Consider the following 16,449-nt stretch of genomic DNA (forward strand, 5'->3'; position numbering starts at 1 on the left):
TCAAAATGTTCCTTTTTTCTTTCTGTTGACTTAATATTTCAGGTCTCTCCGTTTCTATTAGGTGACTTACTCTTCGTAATTTGTGCTGACTCCTGAAGGTCACTGACAAAGGATCCAGGAGTGAAACCTTTGATTTGCATCTGGAAGGCTGCATGTGTGTTCTCAGGAAGGAGGAGCGGAGACTAGCATTTGTGACAGAAGGAAAAGCGTGTGGCAAGGCTCCCACAGTGAAAGAGCTTAGCATTGCTGGGAAATGGTAAATAATTTCTTAGGAGGAAACTGGTGTGAGGTCAGGGAATAAAGTCAATAGTGGTGGAAGGATGGATTGCCTCCAATTGTGGAACAGTCTGGACTTGTAGGGATCCAGTAGAGGTTGGAAGCAGGGCAATATCAATGACAGGTATGGTATGCTAATTCAAAAAATGCTAAAGTGACCTCTTTTCATAGATTTTCAGATGATGTGGGTCTTAAAATGATACTTAACCTATTTAAATCATTTAATAATTTGAAAGGTATACTAGAATACTGAATGTGTATAATTGCTGGAGGTATCTCAGTAAGTGGGAAAAAAGGTTAAAAGCAATGCCTACTCTATGATCTTAGGTTTGTTTTAAAAATTCATATGGGTGTATATCAATATTTTGTGCTGGTCTCAGCCTCTCAATAACCAATGTTGTGGTTCTTATGATTACAAGATGCCCTTCAGCAATAGCCATCAGGAGACTTTAAAAAATTAAAAGTTTATTCCTCCTAAGACCTGCAAATTATACAGCACACCTGGGGGCCACACACTGAGGTCACAGGTAGAAAGAGAGAGAAAAAGAGAGAGCTAGCAATCACAATGCTGGGGTTCTGCTTTTATTGGGGTTGAAGGTGGAAGCCTAAGGTTTTGTGGGCTCACTCTTTATTGGTCAATTTAAAAAATAAGAATAAGAATTAAAAGCATCGGGAGAGAAAAAACAAGTGGCCCAAATGGTCAGTAATTGAAATCAACCAAGATCTCTAAAACAAAAGAGCTTCAGTCAGGGGAGGTGGCCTGGACCTTTATCTAGTCCATTATGGCTAACAATGTGTTTATCAGAAATAGCCATCTTTGAAGTAGACACTTTGACAATCAAGGTTTAAGTGGGGCACTTGCATTACAAAAAGAAAAAAAAAACAAAACCAATTGTTAGGGCTTATACTACAATCCATCATTCATACAGTAATTACTTATTAATTTTCTTAGATTTATTAAGACCCACTGTGCGCCAGACACTGCTTTATTTGTTGGGAAAAATAATCGTAAGACCAAAATTTGGTGGTTTTATCTGAACAGAGGGACTACAGGTAATTTTAGTTTCTTCTTTTTGTGTTTCTATGTCTTTGCAATATTATGATAAATATATATTTGTCTTATAATGAGAAAAATGCATTTTTTTAATTTTTAAAATTTTATTATATTATGTTAGTCACCATACAATACATCATTAGTTTTTGATGTGGTGATCCATGATCCATTGTTTTCGTATAACACCCAGTGCTCCATGCAGTACGTGCCCTCCTTAATACCCACCACCGGGCTAACCAATCCCCCCCCCGCTTTCCCCTCTAAAACCCTGTTTGTTTCTCAGAGTCCACAGTCTCTCATGGTTCATCTCTCCCTCCAATTTCCCCTGAGAAAAAATGCATTTTAAAAATAACCTGATCTGAGAAACATAGGCTTGACTTAAATTATGTTTCCCTATAGTTTTTAGTATTACAAGAGTTCTGAATAATTCCTTAAAAATTCAGACCTGGTCTTCTGAGTCTTTACAATTCTCCAAAATATTATAAAAATACAATACAATGCAAATATGGTATAACAATATGTACAATATAATATTAACTAGTGTACAAATATAACACCAAAGGAAACATATGAAATATGATTAGGACATAGCTGATGAATATTTATCCAAGTCATATCAAGGGATAGAAAGTAGTTGGATATCTTAATACGGATTTCCTAGCCCACATGAAAATGTACCAGATAAGTTTTAGTAATAGGTATTTTTATAACACAACAAATAATCTGAATTCTTTCTGTATTTATGTTCCTGTCGTCAGGAAATCAAAGCACTATAATGGCGTTCAGCTGTGAAATCATGCAATCAAATTCTTGTTTGAAATTACTAGAAAGGCACATTCACCTATCACAATTTAATATCATTTGAAGTATAACAATTAAAATTAACATCAACATTGTTAAATCTTAAACCTGTATTTGTTTTTAAAAGCAAACTGAAGTAAAGTCATGTTTTAGAATTTTAAAAAATTATAAACATATTTACAGCTTCAGAATCAATTCTGGCCTGTGTCTGAAGTACAACTTATTTTGTGAATTTCACTTTCTCCAAATGTAAAACAGTGATGATGGGAATTATAAAGCCTACTGTATCAACTGAGTTCATAGGGAGCACAGTTAAACCACAGAATTATGTACATTTGCTAGATACAATTATTTAAGGATGTGGACTATATTAAAACCACTTCTACATGTGTGATATATCTGGGGGAAAAATGGTAAACAGAACTGCAAGAATGGGCAAGTTGGGTAAAAATAAATCCTTGGTTGTCAATATGGGCAGAGTAACAGAACAGAGACTTGATGCGACAAATTTTCAACCTCTGAAGTTTTACAGAGTATTAAAAAGGTTGGATAATTAAGTTCAATGTTATTAATCTCATTTATGTAATAAAGCAGAATTGGGCTTGGAGATTTGTCCTATTATAGGTTCAACAATAAGAATGGGGACAAAGAGACTGACCACTGTAACAACAGAAAGGAGTGGGTTTGGACACTGTAAATGAAAAATGCGAAACAGAATTTAGAGTTGAGTATGATCAAAAGTTGAGAGCTGAAGAGAATCAGAAATAACTCCCTGGTTGCTTACTGAGAAATTAAATAAAATGATAGATGCCATTGCTGTTGGAAAAGTAGAGCACTGAGAGGCTAAATCGTTTGATATGCAGCCTGTTTTAACACTGGCTGGCAGCAGAAATTTCAGTGAGAAATAGCTGATGAACAAAATACAAAGAGCTGCAAACAGGGTCAGAGGAGTTAGGAAGTGAGTATTTTACAGGTCAAAAAATGGGACTCTAACTTTTTGTATTTTTCAGAATGATTAAAGCTCTTTTGATATCTATGCCTTTTTAAAAATGTTATAGCTATAGAAATTATTGAATGTAATCTATTTACTTGTAATAGATTAAAATAGCAAATATTTCCTTGGATATATTGCTTATATTTGATTAAGCTAAGTAAACATAAATTTTTATGAAAGGATTTCAATGAAGAAAGCAGTTCTTAACACTATATACAATGTACCACAAATGTCATTACAGAGCAAAAGAAATTTTAAAATGCACATCAAAAGCAGTAACTTCTTTTTTTTTTTAAAGATTTATTTATTTGACAGAGAGAGACACAGCGAGAGAGGGAACACAAGCAGGGGGAGTGGGAGAGGGAGAAGCAGGCCTCCCGCTGAGCAAGGAGCCCAATGTGGGGCTCGATCCCAGGACCCTGGGATCATGACCTGAGTTGAAGGCAGATGCTTAACGACTGAGCCACCCAGGCACCCCAAAAGCAGTAACTTCTTGAAAATATTTTAAGTACATGGTAAACAAATAATTTAAGGTGTCAATCTAAACAATGTAAATCCTAATGATTCTTTAAAAATGTATAAATACATATTCCTTTGCCATCCTACGGATAGAGTCTCTAGAGGTTGAGATTCTTAAACAAGTATGTTGAAATTTAATAAGAAAAGCATTTCTGGTCAAAATTCAACCAAAGATCACAGATTTGCTTAGTATTTTCGATCAGCAGAAAGCTAACCTATCCAAGAAGCAGTTACCGTAAACCAGGCCTACTCTCTCCAAGTAGCTTACTCCCACTGGCTAACTCACAACGGGTTCAACTGCTCTGACCACTTTATCACATTTGATCATACTCCGTGGTTTTGTTTCTTTTTTCTTTTATTTTTTAATTCCACTATGATTAACATACAGTGTTATATTAGTTCCAGGTGTATAATATAGTGATTCAACAATTCTACACATTACTCAGTGCTCATCATGGTAAGTGTACTCTTAACCCCCTTCAACTATTTTGCCCATCTCCCCACCCCTCTGGTGGCTACCAATTTGTTCTCTATATTTAAGAGTCTGTTTTTTTCTTTGTCTTTTTTTCTTTATTTGGTTTGTTTCTTAAATTCCACATATGAGTGAAAACATATGGTATTTGTCTTTCTCTGATTGACTTATTTCACTTAGCATTATATCCCCTAGATCCACCCATGTTTTTGCAAATGGCAAGATTTCATTTTTTTTTTTCATGGCTAAGTAATATTACATCGTATATATGTATATATACACTACATCTTATCTATCCATTCATCTATTGATGGACACTTGGGTTGCTTCCATATTTTTGCTATTGTAAATAATGCTACAATAAACATATATATATATCTTTTTGAATAGTGTTTTCATATTTATTGGGTAAATACCCAGTAGTGGAATTACTGGGTCATATGGTAGTTCTATTTTGAATCTTTTGAAGAACCTTCATACTGTTTTCCACAGTGGTTGCACCAGTTTGCATTCTCACCAACAGTACATGAGCGCTCCTTTTTCTCCACATCCTCACCACCTGTTTCTTGTATTTTTAATTTTAGCCATTCTGACAGGCATGAGACGATATCTCATTGTAGTTTTGACTTGCATCTCCCTGATCATGAGTGATGTTGAGCATCTTTTCATGTGTCTGTTGGCCATCTGATGTCTTCTTTAGAGAAATGTCTGTTCACATCTTTGGCCCATTTTTAATTGGATTATTTGTTTTTTGGTGTTGAGTTGTATAAGTCTTTACATATTTTAGATACTAATCCCTTATCAGCTATGTCATTTGCAAATATCTTCTTCTATTCAGTAGGCTCTCTTCTAGTTTTGAAGACTGTGTCCTTTGCTGTGCAGAAGCTTTTTATTTTGATGTAGTCCTGGTAGTTTATTTTTGCTTTTGTTTCCCTTCCCTCATGAGACATATCTAGAAAAATGTTGCTACAGACGATGTAAGAGACATTACTGCCTATGCTGTGTTCTAGGATTTCTATGATTTCAGGTCTCACATTTAGGTCCTTAATCCATTTTGAGTTTATTTTTGTGTGTGGTGTAAGAAAGTGGTCCAGTTTCATTCTGTTGCAAGTTGCTGTCCAGTTTTCCCAACACCCTTTCTTCTTTTTTTTTTTAAAGATTTTATTTATTTATTTGACAGAGAGAAAGAGAGAGAGCACAAGCAGGGGGAACAGCAGAGGGAGAGGGAGAAGCAGCTCCCCACTGAGCAGGGAGCCTGACTTGGGGCTCCATCCCAGGACCCTGGGATTATGACCTGAGCCAAAGGCAGATGCTTAACTGACTGAGCTACCCAGGTGCCCCTCAACACCATTTCTTAAAAGGACTTTTTCCCATTTAATATTCTTGTCTCCTCTGTCAAAGATTCATTGACCATATAATTGTAGGTGTATTTCTGGGCTCTCTATTCTGTTCTGTTGATCTATGTGCCTATTTTGTGCCATTACTATACTGCTGTAATTATTACAGCATTGTAGTATATCTTGAAATTGGAGATTGTGATACCTCCAGCTTTGTTAATCTTTTTCAAGACTGCTTTGGTTATTTGGGTTCTTATGTGGTCCCATGAAAATTTTAGGATTATTTGTTATAGTTCTATGAAAAATGCTATTTGTATTTTGATAGGGATTGCATTAAGTCTATAGATTACTTTGGGTAGTATGAACATTTTAACAATACTTGTTCTTGCAATCCATGAGCATGGACTATCTTTCCATTTGTTTGTGTCATCTTCAATTACTTTCATCAATGTTTTATAGTTTACAGAGTACAGTTCTTTCACCTCCTTGGTTAAGTTTATTCCTAGGTCTGGAATGACTCCCACCAGCCCCTTTGCTCTGCAGAAGTCTCCAAAATGTCTCTGCCCCTCCACCACACATTCTGAGATTAGCAAATAAATCTCAGGTACTTTCCAAACTGCTGCTTCTATACTGTATCTCAATAGGGCTGTTTGTCTCTTTTAGGGTGGGACTCAGTTTCCTATTACTCTCTGTCTCTCCCAGAGCCAAGCCCGCTGATTTTTTTAAGTTCCAGGTGTTTAGTCCCACTGACTCTAAGAACTTTCAAAGTTAAGCCCCTCTGGTTTCCAAAGCCTAATGTTATGGCTCCCAGTGCAGGTCCCTCATGCCTGGGGTGCCTAGTAGGGGCTCTACTCCTTCCTCCTCCCTATGCCTATGTTGTCTCTCCCCATCATGGACAGTCTTAGGGGTTAACTTGTTTCCTGACCATGTCTCCACCCTTCCGACCACTTTCAATGTGGCCTCTTCTCTAAGTCCAACTGTGAAGAGTCTGTTCTTTCAGTTCTCGGGTTGTTTTCTGCATTATTTACAGTGATGTGGGTGTTATATAGGTATATCTGTGGGATGAGTTGTGCCTAGGATCCTCCTACTCTGCCATCTTCCCCAGAAGTCTGTTTTCTCTTCTTAATAAATCAAGATGTTTATGGAAGCCTGAGATCACATCTTAAATGCCTTTGTTTCCTCCATAATAACTAGCATAATTATGATTTCATAAAATAAGCATAAAACTTGTGTAAATGAATTAAAAATAATTCATATAATGAAAACCAATGCAAATGTGGTTTATGTTTAACTAAAAATTATATAAATGATTCATGTACAACACTGATTAATACATTTTTTTTTTTAAAGATTTTATTTATTTATTCATGAGAGACAGAGGCAGAGGGAGAAGCAGGCTCCCTGCGGAGCAGAGAGCCCGATGTGGGACTCGATCCCAGGACCCTGGGATCATGACCTGAGCCCAAGGCAGATGCTTAACCGACTGAGCCACCCAGGTGTCCCTGATTAATACATTTTTAAGCAACATAAGAAAGTCTACAAGATGTGATCTATTTAAAATCATTAAATATTTCTTACAAACTCTTAAGTTTCGAGTAAATTATTTTAATACTACCAGTTCAAAAAAGGAAAATTATGGAACACAAATCACACATTAAATGTTTAACACAAAATTGCATTAAATGTTTAATTTAATAATCATTGTTAAGTAATCCACACATTGAACTTGCATTAGAGTTTAAAGAAAGTAATGTAAGCAGATAGTTAAAAGCTTTTTTCCTACTGCTCCTACTTCTATTTTCTTCCAGCTTTGAGATATAATTAACATTATTATGTAAGTTTATACTGTATAACATAATGATTTGACATACATATATACTGCAAAATGATTACCATAACAAGGTTAGTTAACATACTCATCACTTCGCATAATTACCATTGTGTGTGTGTGTGTGGTGAGAACTTTTAAGATCCACTTTCTTAGCAACCTTCAAGTATACAATATAGTGTTGTAAACCTTAGTCACCATGCTGTGCATTAGATCCCCAGATCTTGTTCATCTTATAACTGGAAGTCTGCATCTGATCACTTGCACCCATTTCCTCCACACCCTCACCTCTGGCAACCACCACTCTACTCTCTCTTATTATAGGTTAGTTTTTTTTAGATTTCACAAATTAGTGAGATCATACAATATTTGTCCTTCTCTGGATGACTTATATCATTTAGCATAATGTCCTCATGGCTCATCCACATTGTCACAATGACAATGGCAGGATTTCCTTCCTTTTTATGGCTGAATAATATTCCATTATGTTATATATATATATATGATGATATATATTATTATATATATATAAATAATCACTTTCTCTTTATTCATCTATTGACAGGCACTTAGATTGTTTTCATGTTTTGGCTATTGTAAATAATACTGCAATAAATGTGGAAGTTCAGATATCCCTTTGAGAAAGTGATTTCATTTCCTTTAGATATATACTCAGAAGTGGGATTGCTGAATCATAGTTTTATGTTTTTTGAAGCACCCCCATGCTGCTTTCCACAGTAGCTATATGAATTTACATTCCCACCAAGAGTATACAGGGGTCCTCTTTTCTCCATATTCTTGCCAACACTTGCTATTTCCTGTCTTTTTGATAAGAGACATTCTATCAGGTGTGAGGTGATACCTCATTATGGTTTTGATTTGCATTTCCTTGATGATTAGTGATGTTGAGCACCTTTTTATGTACTTGGCCATTCATCTATCTTCTTTGGAAAAATGTCTGTTCAGGTCCTCCGCCTAATTTTGAAAAATCAGATTTTTTTTTTCTATTATTGAGCTATCTGAGTTTCTTATGTATTTTGGATATTAAACCCTTATCAGATATATGATTTACAAATATTTTCTCCCATTCTACAGGTTACCTATTCAGTTTGATTTTTTCTTTTCTGTGCAGAAGCTTTTTAGTTTGATGTAGTCACACTTGCTTGTGCTTTTGGTGTTAAAAAAAAAAATTTTAAACCACTGTCAATACCAATGTAAATGAGATTTTTCTTCTAGGAGTTTTATAGTTTGAGTCTTACATTTAAGTCTTTAATGCATTTTAAGTTGATTTTGTACTTGGTGTGAAATAAGAGTCAAGGTTCATTCTTTTTTTTATAGTTCTATTTTTAATTTTAATTTTTTATGCTATAAATGCTTGTATTAAGAAACAAAGTTCATGGGGCACCTCGGTGGTTCAGTCAGTTAAGCGTCGTCCTGGGATGGAGCCCTGCATCGAGCCCCGCATTGGATTCCCTGCTCAGCAGGGAGTCTGCTTCTCCCTCTCCCTCTGCCCCTCCCCATAGCTTGTGCTCACTCGCTCTCTCTCCAAAATAAATAAATCTTAAAAAAAAAAAGTTCAAATAGACAACATTACACCACAAGGAACTAGAAAAAGAAGAAACTTAACTGAAATTTAGTAGAGAAGGAAATAAGAAAGACCAGAAATAAAATGGAGACTAGAGTAAACCATAACATAATATTGAAAGTAGTAACAAATTTTTCCAAAAAAATAAATGCAATTGGCAATATTTTAACTACATTAAGAAAAAAGAAGATTCAAAAAGCAAAATGAGAAAAGGAAGAGAAAACAATACAACAGATGTCACAGAAACACAATTTCATTTTTTGCAAGTGATTATCTAGTTTTCCCAACAACTTTTATTAAAAAGATTGTCCTTTTACCTGCTGGATTAAATGTATTCCTATTTACTGTATTGTTTTTTATGCTGTTGTAAATGGGATTTTTTTTTTCTTTTTAGGATAGTTCACTGTTAATATACAGAAATGTAACAGATTTTTCTATGTTGGTTTTGTATACTGCAACTTTACTAAATTCATGTATTAGTTCTAACAGTTTACTGGTTGAGTCTTAAGGGTTTTCTATGCATAAAAACATGTCATCTGCAAACAGAGACAAGTTTACTTCTTCTTGTCCAATCTGGATGCCTTTCATTTCTTATTCTTCCTCAGTTGCTCTGGCTAGGACTTCTGGTACTTTGTTGAATAGGAGTAGTGAGATTGGGCACTCTTGTCTTGTTCTTGATTTTAGAGAAAAATCTTTCAACCTTTCATCACTGTTGAGTATGATGTTAGCTGAGGGTTGTTATATATGTCTTTTATTATGTTGAGTTACATTCCCTCTATACCCAATTTGTCAAAAGTTCTTACCATGAAAGAATGTTAAATTTTGTAAAATGTGGGTTTTTTGCATTGAGATGATCATGTGATTTTTATGTTTCATTCTATTAATGTGATGTGTATTTATTGATTTACATATGTTGAACCATCCTTGTATCCCAGAGATAAATCTCATGTGATTGCAATCCTGGTATCTGATTCTTTTAATGTGCTGTTGAATTCAGTTTGTTAGGACTTTGTTTTGAGAAGTTTTACATCTATATTCATCAGAGATATTAGTCTATAGTTTTCTTTTCTTGCAATATCCTTACCTGGCTTTGGTATCAAGATAATGCTGGCCTCATAAAATGAGTCTGAGTGTCTTCCCTCCTCTTCCAATCTTTGGAAGAGTTTGAGAAAGATTGGTGTTAGTTCCTTAAATGTTCAGTAGAATTCATCAGTGAAACCATCTGGTCCTGGGCTTTTCTTTGTTGGAAAGTTTTTGATTCCTGTTTTAATCTCCTTACTTGTTATTGGTCTGTTCAAATTTCCTGTTTCTTTGTGATTCCATCTTGGTGAGTTGTATGTTTCTAGGAATTTATCCAGCCTTTTTTTCCTATGTCATCCAGTTTTTGGCACTAATTTTTCATGGTAGTTTCATGATCCTTTGTACTTCTGTAGTATTAGTTGTAATATCACCTCTTTCACTAATAATTTTATTTATTTGAATCCTCTCTCTTTTTTTCTTGGTTAGCCAAGCTAAAGATCTGTCAGTTTTATTTATTTTTTTGAAGAACCAACTCTTAGTTTCATTAATCTTTTCTATTACTGTTCTATTTTCTATTTCACTTATTTCTGCTTTGGTCTTTATTATTTCCTTTCTTCTGCTAACTTTGTAGCCCTTACTCTTCCTTAGTAATCAATATAAACTGCTGAAAGCCAGGACATCAGCAATTGGAAGTATTCAAAGTATTTTGTTTTAGTCTTTAATATATTTACTTAGCACAAGTTTTTCTCAAAAACTATATATCACATTCTGTGAAAAAACTGAAATATGTTTTGAGCATTTTGATGGATCCCCAGTGCTCCTGGCTTAGTGATCATGCCTTTAGTGTATGGTATGATGGCATTAATGGTCCTAATTGTTCAACCTCATTGTGTCCATGCCCCTTATCATGTGAGTTTATAGTTTCTCTTCTAAAAGTGGACAAATTTACCCTCCACATGTGACCTGTTTTAGCCAATGAAATAGGGACATTATTGTATGCCTGTTATAAACCTAGGCCTTAAGGCACCTTACATGTTTCTACTTACTCTCTTGTATTTCTGCCATCCCATGAGAAAGATATGCCTATTCAAGTCCACTTGCCCCAAAATGAAGATAAGAAACACTTGTAACAGACCTGAATGACACCAAACAAGCCCACCTTATGTCAGCTGACAGTAGCCAACCTCCAGTCACATGAGAAACTCCAACTGAGATCTGTTGAGCCCATCTAACCAAGATCCAGCCACGGTCAGCCGAATTCCAGAAAAGCAGGAAAAATAAATTTTACTGTTTCAACCCTCTGAGTTTGGGGTTAAAACATTACATAGCTATAGCTAACTGAAACAAACTGATCCTAGAAGTAGAATGCTGCTTAATAAAAACTTCAAATATATGTCATTGGCTTTGGAATATAGGGGCAGGTGTTGGCTGTAAAAACAGTGAGGAAATTATTATAAGAGGCTGGAAAAATGGAGGCCAATGTTATGTGGTGTTAATTGCTTAGTAAAACTATCATCTCTGGTTAAGATAGAAAGTGATCTAATGAAGTTTCAAAATTGCACAAGGAGATCTCTAAGAAAAAATCTGTAAACATTACCTACTTGCTTTTAGCCACATATGATAAGTTTCTTCAAGAAATAGATGAGTGCAAAAAATAACCTACCAATTTGCAAGCAAAATTTAGAGGAAATATTAAGAGTCTGGCTGATTTCTTATATCCAGCTTTTCTCAACAGCTCAAGATTTTTAAATTAAGATAATCCTTGTATAAATATTAAATCCATGGCCCTGCCAGAAAGACAAAACCTCAGGGTAAAGAAGAAATTAAGAATGTGGTTATAAGGCCCTTCATTAAGACTTCTGAAAAAATTAAGAGAGTGTCTTATTAAGGATGTTGTTTCACAACACCTAAAATACCATTAATTAAATCTAGAGAGAGAGGCATGTCCTGAAAAGAATTGTGGATGTGGTTTTTGGCACAAGAAGGAGAGAGGAATCAAATACAAAGGAAACCCAAAAATTATTTAAGACAGCTGAATTGGCAAAAAGCACCTGAAGTAAAAGGGACATAGACTACAAAATGTAAATGCCATTTTTCTATAAGAAAGAACCTGAAAAAGTTGCTCAAAGTTATCTTTTCTAAATCCCTCTTCAGAAGTGGCCAAAGACATTAACAAAAAAGAAAGTCCTACAGGAAGAAGCCACGAGCTATGGAAAAATGATAGATGGAGACTCCCAGGGAACCCAGTTTCTACTCCCACAGAACAGAATTGGGGCCCAATTAAGGAACACTTCCAATGCCTTGGAGAGGAATACCTAATGATATGTGCCCATAAGAACCAATAATTTCTATAAACCTCTCATTATTTCCCTTTTCTAGTGGGAATATTTAATGTGGTTACCTCACGTCAGTCTTATCACTTAATGGAGAGGAAGAAACAAAACTATCAGTCACATATGTTTCCCTATAAAGAAAAATCAAGAGAATTCAGAGGCAATTTATAACACATGAGTTTGGCAAGTTTATGGAATTTAAGATAAAATTAGAAAAATAATTTTCATTCCTACATTCCAGCAAGTTTTAAAATGGTAATTTATAAAACAGATTCCATTTACAATAATAGCCAAAAGTACAAGTTATCTAGGAATCAATTTAATAAAATTTGCATGGTTTTATTGAATATAACTATATGACTTTATCATGTAACATTGTAATATTTAATTAAATGGAAATATGCCAAATTCACAGAATGACTCAGAAATGTAACAATGTCAATTCTCTCATATCAATCTAAAATACAATACAACTCCAAACCAAATGGAATAACAGATATAAGCAAATAGGGCAATAGAAGAAAAAGGGCCCAGAAATAAGACAAGTAACACAAGCATGCATCCTGATGGACAAATGATGAATTTTTCAATAAACAGTTATAGCAAGTATATTATCCATATGGGGAAAATATGTTCCAACTTCTTACCATATTAAAAAAATAATTTCAAGTGGATGAAAGACCTAAACATGAAAAACAGAACTTTTAGGAGAAAATAAAAAAACAATTATTTTCATGACATCAAGTAGAAAAGGATTTCTTAAAACAGTATTACAAGTTAATGTTAAAAATGTCTGTTAATAGAAAGCACTATTTAAAAAGAGAAGACAAGCCTCAAACTTAGAGAATATATTTGAGGCACATATAACCAGTAAGAGATGACATCCAGAATATAGAATAAACTCACAAATCTAAAGACAAAAATACTGGCAATAAAAATGGGCAAAAGAGACAAGCAGGCATTCAATCTTATTGAAAATTATAAAATCACTAATTGAATCTACAAGAAACTATCTTTCATTAAAATGTTTGATGACAGCTAGTGTGAGCAAGGATCAGGAGCAAAAAATATTATTACAAACTGTAGGTGGAAGTGTAAATGATACAACCTTTAGAAATTCTGCATTACCTAGTAATGTTAAAAATGCACATGCCACGGGGCGCCTGGGTGGCTCAGTCGTTAAGCGTCTGCCTTCGGCTCAGGTCATGATCCCAGGGTCCTGGGATCGAGCCCCGCATCGGGCTCCCTGCTCTGCGGGAAGCCTGTTTCTCCCTCTCCCTCTCCCCCTGCTTGTGATCCTGCTCTCACTGTGTCTCTCTCTGTCAAATAAATAAATAAAATCTTAAAAAAAAAAAAAATGCACATGCCACATTGTTAGATTAATTGAAGTTCATTTGGTTGTGTTTTTCTCTTTCAGTTCAGACACATTTTCATTCCTCAGTTAATTTCAACATTCCCTCTCTCCTGGTTCTCAGCTTATTATGTTGCTTCTTATTTCAATGGGAAAATGAAAGCAATCAGAAGAGAATTTGTTTATCTTTTCATCAACAAACCCACCAGCTATTAGCATTCTTTTTTTTTTTTTAAAGATTTTATTTATTTATTTGACAGAGAGATAGAGAGAGAGCACAGATAGGCAGAGTGGCAGGCAGAGGGAGAAGCAGGCTCTCTCCCGAGCAGAGAGCTCGATGCAGGGTTCGATTTCAGGGCCCTGGGATCATGACCTGAGTGGAAGGCAGACGCCTAACCAACTGAGCTACTCAGGTGCCCCAGCTATTAGCATTCTTGTCTACAGTGACAAAAGATGAACTGTCATTTCTTCTTTTCTGGCATATAGAAGGTATTCTATATATACAGTGAATAAAAAATTGATAAAACTTAGGTAACGTATGATTCAATGGTTCATAATGCTTTATCAACATTACTAGTCATTGGAATATGTAAATGTAAATCAAGACCACAATGAAATACTACTTCACACCCATGAGGATGACTATAAGTGAAAAGACAGGGGCGCCTGGGTGGCTCAGTCGTTAAGCGTCTGCCTTCAGCTCAGGTCATGACCCAGGGTCCTGGGATCGAGCCCCGCATCGGGCTCCCTGCTCTGCGGGAAGCCTGTTTCTCCCTCTCCCTCTCCCCCTGCTTGTGATCCTGCTCTCACTGTGTCTCTCTCTGTCAAATAAATAAATAAAATCTTAAAAAAAAAAAAATGCACATGCCACATTGTTAGATTAATTGAAGTTCATTTGGTTGTGTTTTCTCTTTCAGTTCAGACACATTTTCATTCCTCAGTTAATTTCAACATTCCCTCTCTTCTGGTTCTCAGCTTATTATGTTGCTTCTTATTTCAATGGGAAAATGAAAGCAATCAGAAGAGAATTTGTTTATCTTTTCATCAACAAACCCACCAGCTATTAGCATTCTTTTTTTTTTTTTAAAGATTTTATTTATTTATTTGACAGAGAGATAGAGAGAGAGCACAGATAGGCAGAGTGGCAGGCAGAGGGAGAAGCAGGCTCTCTCCCGAGCAGAGAGCTCGATGCAGGGTTCGATTTCAGGGCCCTGGGATCATGACCTGAGTGGAAGGCAGACGCCTAACCAACTGAGCTACTCAGGTGCCCCAGCTATTAGCATTCTTGTCTACAGTGACAAAAGATGAACTGTCATTTCTTCTTTTCTGGCATATAGAAGGTATTCTATATATACAGTGAATAAAAAATTGATAAAACTTAGGTAACGTATGATTCAATGGTTCATAATGCTTTATCAACATTACTAGTCATTGGAATATGTAAATGTAAATCAAGACCACAATGAAATACTACTTCACACCCATGAGGATGACTATAAGTGAAAAGACAGACAGGTACTAGCAAAGATATGGAGAAATTGGAACCCTCACACTTGCTGATTGGAACGTAAATGGTGCTGTCACTGTGAAAAATAGTTTGGCAGTTTCTCAAAGAGTTTAAACAGAGTAACATATGAGCCAGCATTCCCATTCCTACAGATATGCCCAAGAGAAATGAAAACACACATCCACACAAAAACTTATACATGACTATTCAGAGAAACACTATTCGTAATAGCTGAAAAGTAGAAACAACTCAAATGTCCATAAATTGATGAATGAATAAACAAAATTAGGCCTATCCATACAGTAGGATATTATTCACCAACAAAAAGGAATGAAGTACTGATACAAGCAACAGCATCACTGAACCTTGAAACCATTATGCTAAGTCAAAGAAGACAGTCACAAAAGACCACATTTGTTTGACTGCATTTATATGAAATTTCTAGAATAGGCAAATCTATAGAGACAGAAGGCAAATTAGTGGTTGTCTAGGGCTGAGGGGCTGGGGGGATGGGAATGGGTACAAGGTTTCTTTTGGGATGATGACAATGTTCTAAACTTAGGTTGTGCTAATATACTTTGAATATAATAAAAACCAGTTTAGATTTTATTATATGAATTATTATCTCAATAAAGTTGTTATAATAATGCATTAAACCCACTTTAGCTTTTCCCCTTTCATGGGGAGTATAGTGTTAGTATAAGGGAAAAGCATGGATTTGGAGTCAGATGAACAATCAGAAGCCAGAGGGAAGTATTCTAGATCTAAGTACTAATTCTGATTCAGCAAATCACTTAATCATTCTGGCCTCAGTTTCCTTATCTGTAAAACAAGAAAAACACAACCACTTCATTGGACTGGTCCAAAAACTAAATTCAGTAACACATCAAAAACCCTTAGCATATCTGCTAGCCCTAATAGAGACCCAATATTATCCCTCCTCCTTTCCCCCACTATCTTCCGCACCCTCCTACCTGTGATCTAAAACATTTTATTCTTCATTATGGAAATTTTCTTGCAAATACAAAAGTAGACAGAAGAGCAAAATAAACCCCTTTGTAGTCACACACATTTTCACCAATAATCAACTCACAGGTAAACTCACTTCATCCTATCTCCATCCATGTCCCTTCCACATCCCCCCATCCCTGCCAAGATCATTTCAAAGCAAATCCCATTCATTGTATCATGTCACTTGTAAACGGTCAATTATGTATCTCTAAGAAGGGTGCTTTTATAAACAAATACCATTATCACTTTCAACAATAAAGTAACAATATTCTTTAATATCAACAAATAACCTCATTAATTTTCAAATTTCCTTGATTATCTCAGGGAAATTATCTGTTTGTACAAGTCAGACTCTACACAA

General features: G+C 35.3%; 1 protein-coding gene across 1 annotated transcript in view; it reads right to left on the reverse strand.

Annotated features, from left to right (window-relative positions):
- Positions 1-16,449, reverse strand: part of C5H8orf34 (chromosome 5 C8orf34 homolog) — a 372,149-nt gene that overhangs the window by 224,472 nt on the left and 131,228 nt on the right.

The sequence above is a fragment of the Halichoerus grypus genome, chromosome 5 (assembly GCF_964656455.1).
Source record: "Halichoerus grypus chromosome 5, mHalGry1.hap1.1, whole genome shotgun sequence".
NCBI classification, from domain to species: Eukaryota; Metazoa; Chordata; class Mammalia; order Carnivora; family Phocidae; genus Halichoerus; species Halichoerus grypus.